The sequence below is a fragment of the Triturus cristatus genome, chromosome 7 (assembly GCF_964204655.1).
Source record: "Triturus cristatus chromosome 7, aTriCri1.1, whole genome shotgun sequence".
Classification (NCBI taxonomy): Eukaryota; Metazoa; Chordata; class Amphibia; order Caudata; family Salamandridae; genus Triturus; species Triturus cristatus.
Window position 1 is genome coordinate 460058482 of NC_140590.1, and position 13141 is coordinate 460071622.

The window sequence follows — 13141 nt, forward strand, 5'->3', positions numbered from 1 at the left end:
GTTGCGGAAGGCAAAAGAGGCATTACACATGTCTTGCGAAGAAAACATGGTTTCCTGTTGATGCAAGCTTTACTCAAGTTTCCATGACACTCTCTTACTAAATGACTCAGACAGCCACACGACCAGTGTAAAAGCTATATCTCAGCCTCCCTGTTTGTCCTTTGCCTACAGTGGCGTAGCAAGCCCTTCTTTGCTGCCTGCGGCGGCTGGATGAAAGAGCGGGTTGACGCCCCCCCCCTTGCTATGCCACTGTTTGCCTGGGCACCCGAAACAAAGATTTTAAAAAAACATGGTTTGACCCGACAGTCGGGAAAAGTGATAAAGGTCAAAAGCCCTGCCTACTGCCCCACAGATAATCACAATGCATTTTCCTATATACACCACACATGACCACGCATCAACTAAATCAACTCTCCATCCTAGAAGGAACTACTCACACCCACCTGGACACACATCCTTGACAAACATCATCATTTATAAAGGATACAGCTTACAGCAATATACTGAACACAGACCACTGGAAGCCGCCTCAGGATTATACTGAAGCCCTTCTGCACCAGGGAGCCCCTTGCCTGCCACTTCCCTGTCTGCCTCTCAGAAAGACACCTTACACCCAATCTAAAAACCTCCAAGAGTCAGACCGCTATTTGTTGAAGCAATTACAGGCCTCATCACTACTTCATTCATCGACCACACCAACGATATCTTCCTTTAGATCTCACCCGACTGGGAGATTCCATCATTAATACCATGGAAGGACAGTGCTCACTCATCTCAAACCCTGACATAATTCAGTACACCAGCGAGTCAATCCACTCAAAAGAAAACTTCCTTGATTGTACCATCCTCACCATTATGACCATCGGGGCCTTATTCATAAACTGTATTTTGGAATATGTAAAGTAGTAATCCAAAGTGTAGTGGTAGTACACACTCCAAATGCAATTCAGAAACCTACGGTGGACTTCTCCACCTCTCCTATCTTTTCTGTGTGGAGATTACTGTACACGTAGGTTTATGTTTTGTAGTAAATGTGGGAGAGACGAGGAGGATGTCAACACTGCACCTAGGTCTGTCACTCAATAAGACATTGACAACTACAGCCCTTGGGATTGTGCACTATAATTGAAAAGCCCGCTACATACCATCGGACTTTGTTTTGATCACATTGCTCTGTGATATTTCAATAAACTATTCTTGAGAAAGAAAATATAAGACCACCACATAAATCTTATCAACTCTAAAGAAATGCAAATCTCAGCCCAGACATACCAACTAGCATCCAACCGCACATCTCCACATCCCAACAGATATTATCTTCTCACTCTCCACTTTATTTGGTGCACCTTTGGGTTTTCATAATAAATCATGACATTAAAATTTAGCAGCATGCCAATCAAGCATGACTTTACATGATGGACATAATGCAAGTACATTAAATGAGTGAAACTTTACCTTGCCCTCACCCAAACCTGCATTCTCCCTACTCATAGCTCTAAACTAACCTAGGTTGATAAATGGCACATTAAAACGAAACTGCATGGATTTACTTCACAACTCACGAAAATTTTAAGACACCTGGATCAATGGGCAAAAGCTCTAGAGTGCATAATACGAGGTAACCCTTCTATGAAAATTAAAACATTACCCTCAGGAAGCAGAGTTTGGAACTATGCAAGCCACTGGCTTCTCCCACTGGCCTTGTTCACCATCCTCCCTGATCTTTACTTAGTTTCACTGAAAAGCTTCCTGCTTGCTTCCAACCAATTAAATGGAGGTCTAATGGAGTATGAAAGCATCACACCCAGGCTTACAGAGCTACACTGGGTCCTTATACACTCTTGCATAATTTTTCAGAGCTTGTGCGTCTTTTTCAAAGCAATAACCACCAGCAAAGCACACTAAACAATAAGAAATTATCAACTCAAATGGACAGGGCAACACACAAAGTATTGACGTCAATGAAAGGCTATCCTCTATTCGCCTTAGTTTTTTGTTTTTAATTTTGTTTGCTTTTACATTTTTTTGGATGTTGTTTATCCTGTGGGTTGATTCCACCTTTTATAAAACATTTAATAAATATGTGAATTAATAAATAAACATACTCACGGATAGTACACACACACAATTATTTTTGAGAGATGGGGGAGCCCTAAAGCTATAGACCAAGAATTGGGTAAAGACCTAAACAGGGAACTGCTTGGGTCGTCGAAATTGTTGAGTACTCTTTTATGTACTTAAATGTCTTTGGGAATCAATCGCAACATCCAGCTTTCTATTAGTAAAAGTGTAAAGAGGGCACCACCCATTTTATTAGGGCCAATTGTAAATGAATATTTCCTGAATATTCACATTTTATGTTCAACACTCCGTCCATCATCCCCTTTGGTTTTGCTTTGTTCGCCCTAAGTTGGCAGGGTATGCCCAGGCGTGGGTCCCTTGCTCACTTTGCCACTGGATTCAAGCTAGCACTGGCTGATGACGGCTCATTAGCCTGAAACCAGTCCCAGGATGCTTGTTTCCGGTCCAGGGAAGACATGGCTTGGCAGTTCGGGCTGGACTGTTCCCATCAGGCACAGGGTCAGACTGATTTGCATATGGCCATGTCTGAACTGGAGTGTCGGAGTGAGCTAAAGAATGATGATGGATTAAACCCAGATCAGTTGACTGGGGGTGAGTGCTTGCAATGTTCAACACTCTGTCCATCATCCCTTTTTGTTTTGCTTTATTCACATTTTATTCACATATTAAATGTTTTGGGGCAATTCATAAAGACATGTAAGAGAACTTAAAACAGCAATTCTGAAGTATTGCTTTTTGTAGTCCAAAATGGTTTTGTGATACTGAAATGAAAATAATAGCAGTGACATCTGTGTCTGATAAGACTCGATACCTTCCACCTGCAGACTAGTAATCATAGTTGGAAGGTGCATAAAAGATCAACAGATTATGCAGCTAAAGGTACAGAGGACTGGAAAACGTGTTGCCCTTTATTTTGCTGCGTAGACTGTATGAAGAACCAAGTAATAGATTTTCTGCACCCACAAGACTAACTTTTATTATTTTCTGTAGATGCAACACCATTTGCTTTAAATCTGTATAACATAACAATACTATGGAACAATGAGAAGGTAGTAATTTCCTCCTGACTAATATTTTGTGAACTTCGTGGGGTAATAAAGAAAGGTTTTAGTGGAGCAATTTGCAGTTATTTTTTATTGTTCCGTTTTTTCTTGCATCTATGACACCTCACAACAACTTGAGAGGGCTCTGAAACTGTACAATATGAAACAATTTCACAGATGAAACCGGGATTACAACCCAAACACAGGTTTGGATTTACATGTGTGCCACCTGCATCCTCCTTCCACAGATCCTTGTTTTCCAAAACATCTTTTGCAAAAATTACTTTTCTAAAACATATTTTACAGTAACATAGTTTTCCTATGTAGAGTATTGTTTTGAATTTCTCTCTATTTAATTTTATTTTTGTATGTTTATCTACTTCTTTGAACATTTCTAATTCTATTCACACACATTATCTATCTATTTATCAATCTCAGTGATATCCTCAATTATGTAATTTGACATGTCATCAATGATATCATGCATGATGTCATTTAACTTGTCACGAGTAATGTAATATGTGAGGTAATAAGAAATACATATCATGGCACAAATTCTAGTTAGCTCAGTAAACTATAAATGGTGATTTTCAGTGGTTTTTTGTTTTTAAAACATTAGCTTTTGTATTATTTGCGCACATAACATCCCTTTAACGTTTGTGTTTTCCAGTGATTTTTTTTTAGGTTTTTTAACATACTGCATGACCTGATAACCATATTTAAAGTCCTAAGGCAACTCAGACAATTGTCATAACATATGATATTGAATACATTTGAAGAAACCAAAATATACAAATATACCAAAAATATTTTATTGTCTAAATACACTACAAATAACCTTATTCTTTATATCGATTGACATGATCAATAGTTGAATCAATTCTCATGCTCACTCCAAACATATCTACACTCACTCATGCACTTTCATACTTGATGTACATTCAATTGGTGATCGTGGAAAGATGTATAATGGATTCAGACAATGATTTCCACAATTGCTGATCTGTTTGGTAGAAATTATTCATCCAAATTCATGTTGTTGGATTCAGCACTATAATGGTTGATAATCCAACACTGAAAACACAATAGTTTCTAGGGCAAGACAGCAATGATCGAAAAGTGGCTTAAAATCAAATGGAATTTACGCGGGATTTCGGCAAGGAGGGTGCCTTCATCAGGAAAAGCCACAAGGTTAAGTGTCTTGATACCCTGAATGTTACAGGAAATTATGCATTCAATGCTGCAAATTCAGTTGGACAGATATTCTTCAGAAGTGTTATATCACCGCCTACGGGAAGGATCCTTCTCGGCATTCACAGCATTGAATTTATAATTTCCTGTAACATTCAGGTCATCAAGACTCCTAACCTTGTTCCTTTTCCTGATGAAGGCACCCTCAGTGCCGAAACGCGCGTAGATTCCATCTGATTGCGAGCCACGTTTTCGATCATTGCTGTCTTGCCCTAGAGACCATTGTGTTTTCAGTGTTGGATTATCAACCATTATAGTGCTGAATCTATCAACATGAATTTGGATGAATAATTTTTATCAAACAGCTAGATCAGCAATTGTGGAAATCATTATCTAAATCCAGTATACATCTCTCCACGATCACCAATAGAATGTACATCAAGTATGAAAATGCATGAGTGAATGTAGATATGTTTTGAGTGAGCATGAGAATTGATTCAACTATTGATCATGTCAATCAATATAAAGAATGAGGTTTTAAATAGTGTTTTTAGACAATAAAATATTTTTGGTATATTTGTATATCTTGGTTCCTTTAAATGTATTCACTATCATATGTTATGACAATTGCCTGAGTTGCCTTAAGACTTTACATTTGCTCTACTATTCCTGCCTTAAAGAACTCACACCCAATAGCAGGGGGCCCTTGCCTTTCTTTACCCTTGAACTTATTACCATACCCATCTATAACGTCACTTCAACCTTTGTTTTGTTCAGTGAATTTCTAGAGGTTTGTTTCTATGTAAAGTAAGATCATATTACACTTGTTGCAAAGTCATCCTTGTGCCCTGGGCACCCCCCATTTGTTTGCTGACAGGCACTGGTGCTCTAGGCTCTGCCTAACCAGGCCCAGGGCCAGTGCTATGCTGAAAAGACAGAATACAGTGAAAACACCTACATACACTAGGGTACACTATAGGTTAGAGTACCACTATAATTGGCATGACTTCCCTAAAAGGCCCTAGTTCATAATAGGGCAGGGGGATCAAAACTACCTTTAAGTCCCTAGTATATAATAGGGCATGGCAGTTCAGAGGCCAGCAGCCCTTTCTGCACTTGCATGCGTGCACAGCTGAGTCCTGAGGTCAGTTTGAAAGTAGCCCCGTGTTGCAGGACTGCTTTCAAAATGCAAATTGTGCCCAAAGTCGACTTTGGTGTTTGGTGCACTTAAAGATTGATGAACTAGATTGTTTTGGCATATTAGGTACCCCCAGGGTCTCCCCTAGGTGTCCAAGCGGTGGGGGTCAGGTATTTATACGGAGGCCCCTTTTAAAATAAGTTGTATATGCCTTGAGTTTAGAGAAATTGCACATTTCACTACCCACATTGTAGTAAAGTGTTTCCCAAAATTGACTTTTGTGCTAGGAGCACTGTGGAGTGAGGATCTGCAATATGTTTACCGTATCAGAACCCCTAAAGTCTCCCCTAGCTATCCCAGGGTGTGGGGTCCTGTAGATATAGGCAGGCGTCTTATAAAACATGTTTTTTAAGCCCTGAGTTTGGAAAAAATGCCCAAGTCATTTTCCCCATTGCAAATCCCCAGCCATTTAGGTTAACATGGCAAGACTTTATTAAATAATAACTAACATCAAGGATGGGATTGATAAATCTAGCGATATGCTATTGTTGAATGTATGCTAAAATGTACAGACAAGACGTTATAGGACTTTCCTGTCTGAAAGTCAAAAATCAGCCTTCCAGTGGTATGCCCTAATTGGTCAGAGTTAAGTGGATTAGCCAGGCTGCTTTGATGAGGTGATAAGTAGCCCCTCGGGTTAGAGACCATTCTGGGATGGCAGGGCTCTGCTACATAGGAATGTTAGAGAAGGGGGAGGGGTCATATACAATAATCTTTAATAGAAGGAGGAGACAGGCAGGAGAAGCCAGTTTAATTTACACCCTTAATCTTCGAACCCAGCCAGATGGCAGACGTAAGGAAGGAATGAGCTCCTGCTTGACCCAGAGAACTTAAGGAAGAAGAAGGGTCCATGCTGGAAGTTTGACTTGCGCCAACCAGGCCCTGCACTCTGACTGCCTGCGTATGCTGCATAATCTGGAACTCCAGCCCTGTGGATCAAACCTGCTTGAAAAGGACTAAAGAGTGGACTCCCTGCAAACTACAGGTTAAAAGGAGCTCACCTGGACCATCACCACCAAGAATCCCCGGCCTGGAGTACTACCAGTGGATTTGTAAGGGTTTTGTCTAAGTGCCTTGTGGGAATTGAAGTCCCAAACTTTCAAGGACCATCTTGGAGCTTCCAGACCCTTGGAGTAAGTTTTGGACACTTTGGGATCCTCAGGAAGTTCCAGATGTTTGAAGAAGTTTGGAGAAACTTGGGGAAAAAAGCTCCATAGGTGAACCAACTCAACCCGTCCCGCTGAAAAGCTCCACAGGTCCAACTTCCAGAGTTGATCGGGAGTTGGCTGAAACCCAAGCTGGCGAACCCTCACTGAATCCAGCCTGGTGAAGAGCATCGAGGGACCCAGCAAGAAAAAGCTCTGTAAAAGTTTTTAAGTCTGAATGTAGAAAAGGGGACCGGAACCAACCCCTGAGCCCACAAGTTTGAGCTTGTTGCAAGGAAAGCTGGCCAACCCTCACCAAATCCAGACTGGCTGAGAGCTTCGAGGGACCCCAGGAAGAAAAGCTCCAGAAATGTTTCTAAGTCAGAAGGTAAAAACTTTGACCAAGACCTACAGTGATGGGTAGCCATGCAGGGCTCCATTGCGGTCAGCTTGAAACTTTGACTTTGTCTCGGTCTAGCGTGACCAGATGTCCCAATAGGCCCTTTAGGTTTCTATGTGCTATACATTGATAATCTTTCAAAATTCATAACTCCGGTTCCCTGCAGTGGATTTTTTTGTTTTGCTGTCATTTTAAAGATAAAAAATGTTTCCTATTTTTATAAATTGGTATTGGATTTTTGTTGTGTGTCGTTTCTTAATTATTTACTGAATTGGTGTTTTTAAATGCTTTACATACTTGTCTTTGAAGTTAAGCCTGTCTGCTCCCAGCCAAGCTACCAAGGATTGAGCATGGGAATAATAAGACAGGCCTATACTGAGCCCTATATTGTGGTAGTGGTCTTATTGCCAGTGGTATATATATATATATATATATATATATATATATATATATATATATATATATATATATATATATATATATATATGAGTAGGGTTAATGTAAGACAACAGCAGCAATCCCCCTTGTGATTGTTTTTAATTGGAAGAATGGAGCTTTTTTTGAGTTTGTGCACTGTACACATTGTTTTTTATTCTTTGTATTAGCAAAGGGAGAGTCCATAGGCCCACTTGGGCATAATTGTTAGTTATGTTAATTATGTTAATTATGTTAACTATGCATAATGTAACCAGCGTGTTAGTGAAAAGTCATATATAAGACCGCTGCAGAGATATATATTAATATATTTCTGTTTTTAGGTAACGACCAAATGTGTAATGAATGTTGCACCGGTTCGAAACAAGTATGTTCTCTAGGCAAAGTAATGTGTGCGCTAGATCAAATATTGTAATTTATAGAATAACGACTTGCACTGACAATTGTGTACTAATCAGGTATTAGCGAAATGGCGATATCTCCCTTTGAAAACTACGAGTCTGTTCTCTAATGCACTAAAGTTGGAGTCACATCACGTGACCTGTCACGAGTCAAAAAAAAGTTTGTAAATAATGAGTCTAAGTTTGTATCGACTGTTGGTGATCAAGCCTGCAGGGCAGGCGAAACGCGTACCACCGGCTGACTGTACAATAAACTAGTCTGAGCCAGGACAAGGCGTCGTCATCCTTTGGATTTTTGCAGGGGATTGGGAGATATATATATATATATATATATATATATATATATATATATATATATATATATATATATATATATATGTTTTCCAAAAGTGCCCTGAGCAATGAAAGGTCACTCGACCGTGCCCCCACCATATGGTGATTAACGCCTCACTGCTGCCTGTCTTCAGATCCCATGCATTGTTCTCATGGCCGACGCGTTTCGAGGCAACGCCTCTTCTTCATGGGCAGAATCACGCAATGAAAGTCATCTCATTTCCGGTGCACTTTTATTCAGAAATCGCCCTGATTGGCTTTTGCTTCGTGCATCATGGTTAGTGCATTGTGGATGTTAAAGTCTATAAGATGCATTGTCATTCATTCTTGTAGTAAGTACATTGTCGTGTTTGCAGTTTAAAAATCGTTTTTCACCTTAGTAGGTTTGGCATCTTCAAGGCAGGCTGATTTACGCACTGGGACACGGTGCTGCACGGAGTTTGAAGTTCAGCTCCACAGCCTTCCATTATTTCGGAATGGTGCTCCTTTCCACGGCAAGCAGCCGTGTCTATTAATGTTTTCCAAAAGTGCCCTGAGCAATGAAAGGTCACTCGACCGTGCCCCCACCATATGGTGATTAACGCCTCACTGCTGCCTGTCTTGAGATCCCATGCATTGTTCTCATGGCCGACGCGTTTCGAGGCAACGCCTCTTCTTCATGGGCAGAATCACGCAATGAAAGTCATCTCATTTCCGGTGCACTTTTATTCAGAAATCGCCCTGATTGGCTTTTGCTTCGTGCATCATGGTTAGTGCATTGTGGATGTTAAAGTCTATAAGATGCATTGTCATTCATTCTTGTAGTAAGTACATTGTCGTGTTTGCAGTTTAAAAATCGTTTTTCACCTTAGTAGGTTTGGCATCTTCAAGGCAGGCTGATTTACGCACTGGGACACGGTGCTGCACGGAGTTTGAAGTTCAGCTCCACAGCCTTCCATTATTTCGGAATGGTGCTCCTTTCCACGGCGAGCAGCCGTGTCTATTAATGTTTTCCAAAAGTGCCCTGAGCAATGAAAGGTCACTCGACCGTGCCCCCACCATATGGTGATTAACGCCTCACTGCTGCCTGTCTTGAGATCCCATGCATTGTTCTCATGGCCGACGCGTTTCGAGGCAACGCCTCTTCTTCATGGGCAGAATCACGCAATGAAAGTCATCTCATTTCCGGTGCACTTTTATTCAGAAATCGCCCTGATTGGCTTTTGCTTCGTGCATCCCAGCCACAAGAAAAATTCAAACCGGAATACCATCCTGGGGCCTACGAGAGGTATACTAATTTGTTATGAACACTGACTAATTATAGGATGTGTCAAGAAGCCAACTGTTGGTAAAAACAAAGCCGATGAGGACTACAAAGCCCAGCATGCTGTGTAGAATACTACGTGATGTGCGTGACCCACTGAGGGCTGAAAATAAAGCAGCATACACATCGGGACTTTCATGCCATATCCTAATAGTGACCCATGATGAAGGGGCTGTTGCCTTGAAACGCGTTGGGGAAATAAAAGCAATTTTACCTGGAATGCAGTTTTCCGGTTTCCTTCTGCAATTATTCCTTGTGATCAGCTGTGACTGGGAGTGCGTCCTTGAAGCTTCAGGCTCACCTTGGATAACATATATATATATATATATATATATATATATACAAGCACCTAGCGCATTCTTCCACTTCCTGGCAGGCGAGGAGGAAAGCACACGGACACCAATCGTGCTTCACGAAGATTTATTTAGAAGTCAGCATCAGCATATGACATGTCATTACGCGTTTCGGCCACCACCAATTATATATATTTACCACTACTAATAAACCACTTTCCAACAACAATACGTAACTATAACCTCACTTTAACCGTTGCTTTTGTTTTGTGAATCTCTGGGATTTTGACCATTTTCAATCAACTGCTCTGCTGAACATAGCAATGGGTTGTCCTCATGGCCTGACCTCTGGCCAAGGGCTTTGCCCAACCCTTGTGGATGGCCAATCCTCCACCGTGCTTGGCCTTCGGTTGTGTCCTGCGGGGAGTTGCCCACAAGGAGCAACGCCCTAGACGCACACCATTTGGCTGTCTGTGGCGTGAGGTTGGCCGCAGGGCCTGGACGTGGTCAGGCCCTACACTCACCCCTCTGTCGGTGTCCATCCCCTCGCAGATACCAAGCCTATTTTTTTCCTGTTTTATTTTCACTGTATGTGTGTTAGCCTTGGCTTTTTCAGCAGATTTAGCCCCATACTTTTTGCTTTTTGGCCTCCTGTTTTGACCCGTTTTTGTTGGTTTTAGGATTCCGGGCACTTTACCACTGCTAATCAGTCCTAAAGTGCATATGCTCTCCATGTAAATTATGTAAATGGATTAGTGTTTCCATGTTTGGCTTATTTGATTTACCACTAAGTCCCTAGCATACTGCACTGCGTGTGACCAGGGCCTTTAAATCAACTGCTGTTAGTGGGCCTGCAGCACTGATTGTGCCACCCACACAAGCAGCCTTTCAAAGGGTTCTCAAAACTGCCACTGCAGTGTCTGAACACAGTTGTGACATCCATATCGATTTGGCAAGTGCACCCTCCCTTTTCTTACTTTTAATACACCTGTAAGGTAGGCCCAAGGTACCCGTGGGCAGGGCGCAGTATTTGTGAAAGGTAGGACATGTACTGGTATGTGTGACATGTCCTGATAGTGAAATACAGTGAATTTTGTTTTTCACTATTGAAAGGCTATCTGTCCCATAGGATAGAATGGGAGATACTTTGTAACATCTTACAAGTATAACTTCCCATTGGGATAAGATAAAGAAATGGAGATTAGTATGCCTGAACTCAGAACGTAAAAATGCATCTATTAGTAAAGATGATTTTTATGTTGTGTGTTTGAAAATACCACTTTTAGAAAGTGGGTATTTTCTTGCTTAGCCATCCTGTGTGCCTCTGCTTAGTTGTAGATTGACTGTCTAGCTTTGGAGTGACAGGGGCTGGGGATATGCATTCACTGTAGACAGCCACTGGGGGGGTCGAGATGTGTCCTGCCTTTCCTGGATGAGTCAGGGCTGGGCTGAATAGACCTGGGATGCATTCATAGTAGTGGGAGGAGTTTCACTAGCACCTGAATAGGTCTGGTCTGCATTTAGAGTGGTGGTAGGAGATTTCCCTTGCATGTGAATAGTCCCCGTCTCCATTGCACAATGATGGTTCTACCTCCTGCCGGGAAGCTGGGCCAGAGAGGACAGAACTGGTTTGGACTGAGCTGTGAGACTTCTGCCACAAGAGAACAAAGGAAAATGTGGTATAAATATTGGGGGCCCAGATTTAGATTACTGCTAGAATTAGGTACCTGCCAGGAAGAAGAGCTGTAAAAGCTGTCAGGAGGAACTGCCACTTGCTGCCTGCTCTGCTGTGTTGGCCTGCTGCTTGCTGCTTCTGTCTTGAGCAGGGAAAGGACTAGATTGTACTTTCATCATCCTGCTGTTAGAGTTTTCTTCAAGGGCTTGAGGTAGAGCTTGCCTCCTGTTGGAAGCCTCAGCAAGATAAAAGGCTTCAGAGAACTCGCTGCAATCGAGGAACCTGCCAAGAAGAAGAGCTGGAAGAACTGCTAGGAGGAGTACTGCCCAGTTGCTGTGTTGTTGCTTTGTTGGGTTGGCCTGCAGTTGCTGCTTCTGCCTTGGGCAGTAAAAGGAGTGGACCGAACTTTCTTCACTTGTCACTGAGTATCTCCAAGGGCCTGAAATAGAGCTTGCCTCCTGTTCACGAAGTCTTAGGGTCAGCAAAGACTTCACTTACCTCTGGGTGCTGCCGCTCGAACCATGGGTTTCAGTTGCCACAGAGAGGGAAAGCAGCTGACACCATCACCGACACCGCTGCGGACTCCGTGTCCCTTGATCCCACCGACGGTGACAACTGCTGCCGCCACCGAGCCGCTGCTTGCACCGTGATCTGTGGGCCACACCACCTCACTCTGCTGCCCTAGTCTCACCAATGACATCGCTGCCTGCTGACCGTTACACCCATGACCGCACCGTGGTTTGGGAGCAACTGAACCTTAAGTTCAGTAAACTCCTGAAAACTCAATTTTTTCTGTGTTTATTCAGTTGAGCTCAAAACAGCACTAGATCAGCTCTGACAAATATTTTACTTGGTTACTTACCTGAAACAACTGGGTTCAAACAATCCCATATATCCATTAGTCTGGACTTCCTCTCTCTGTCAGTGCTCTACAGGAAACAAATAGTGGATTACAAAGATTATTATATTTAATATTATTAATAGTGTTTATTTATTTATTTATTTATTTATTTAAGGTTTTATATAGCGCGAACATGACCCATTTGGGTATCAGAGCGCTTTACAGGGATAAACACGTTGCGTACAGTATATGCATAGGCAGAATACAAGGATGGGGTTAGGGAATTGACTACAGTAGGGCAAAAGTCAGAGCTATATACAATAAACAGTACAGTACCAAAATCAGTGAGCCACATGTCAGCAATAAAACAAGGGGAACTATTAATACATGGAGATGGACAAACAATACACTAGATTATGCACAAAAACATAGGCCATGAAAAGGCGGAATGCACAATAACGTAGAGTTATTGGAGGGATTTGCTCATTAGGAAGGTTTTGCTTCCTTTTTGAAGCGCGACAAAGTAGGAATTCTTCTGCTTGAGGGAGGTAGCGAGTTCCAGATTCTTGGTGCGGCCCCAGAGAACGCTTGGTTATATGATTTTTCATTGCGGAAGCGGAGTGGCTAGAGGACACGGTCTCTGGTGGACAGAGAGTTTCTGGTTCTCCCAGATATCACACTTTTCTGGGCGAGATACTTCGGGTGTTCGTGTACAAGGCTTTGTGAGTGATGCTGCATACAAAATTGAATAGAAGCATGAAACAGGTTTGAAATAAATTTCATGGTAAGTATACAACAAAC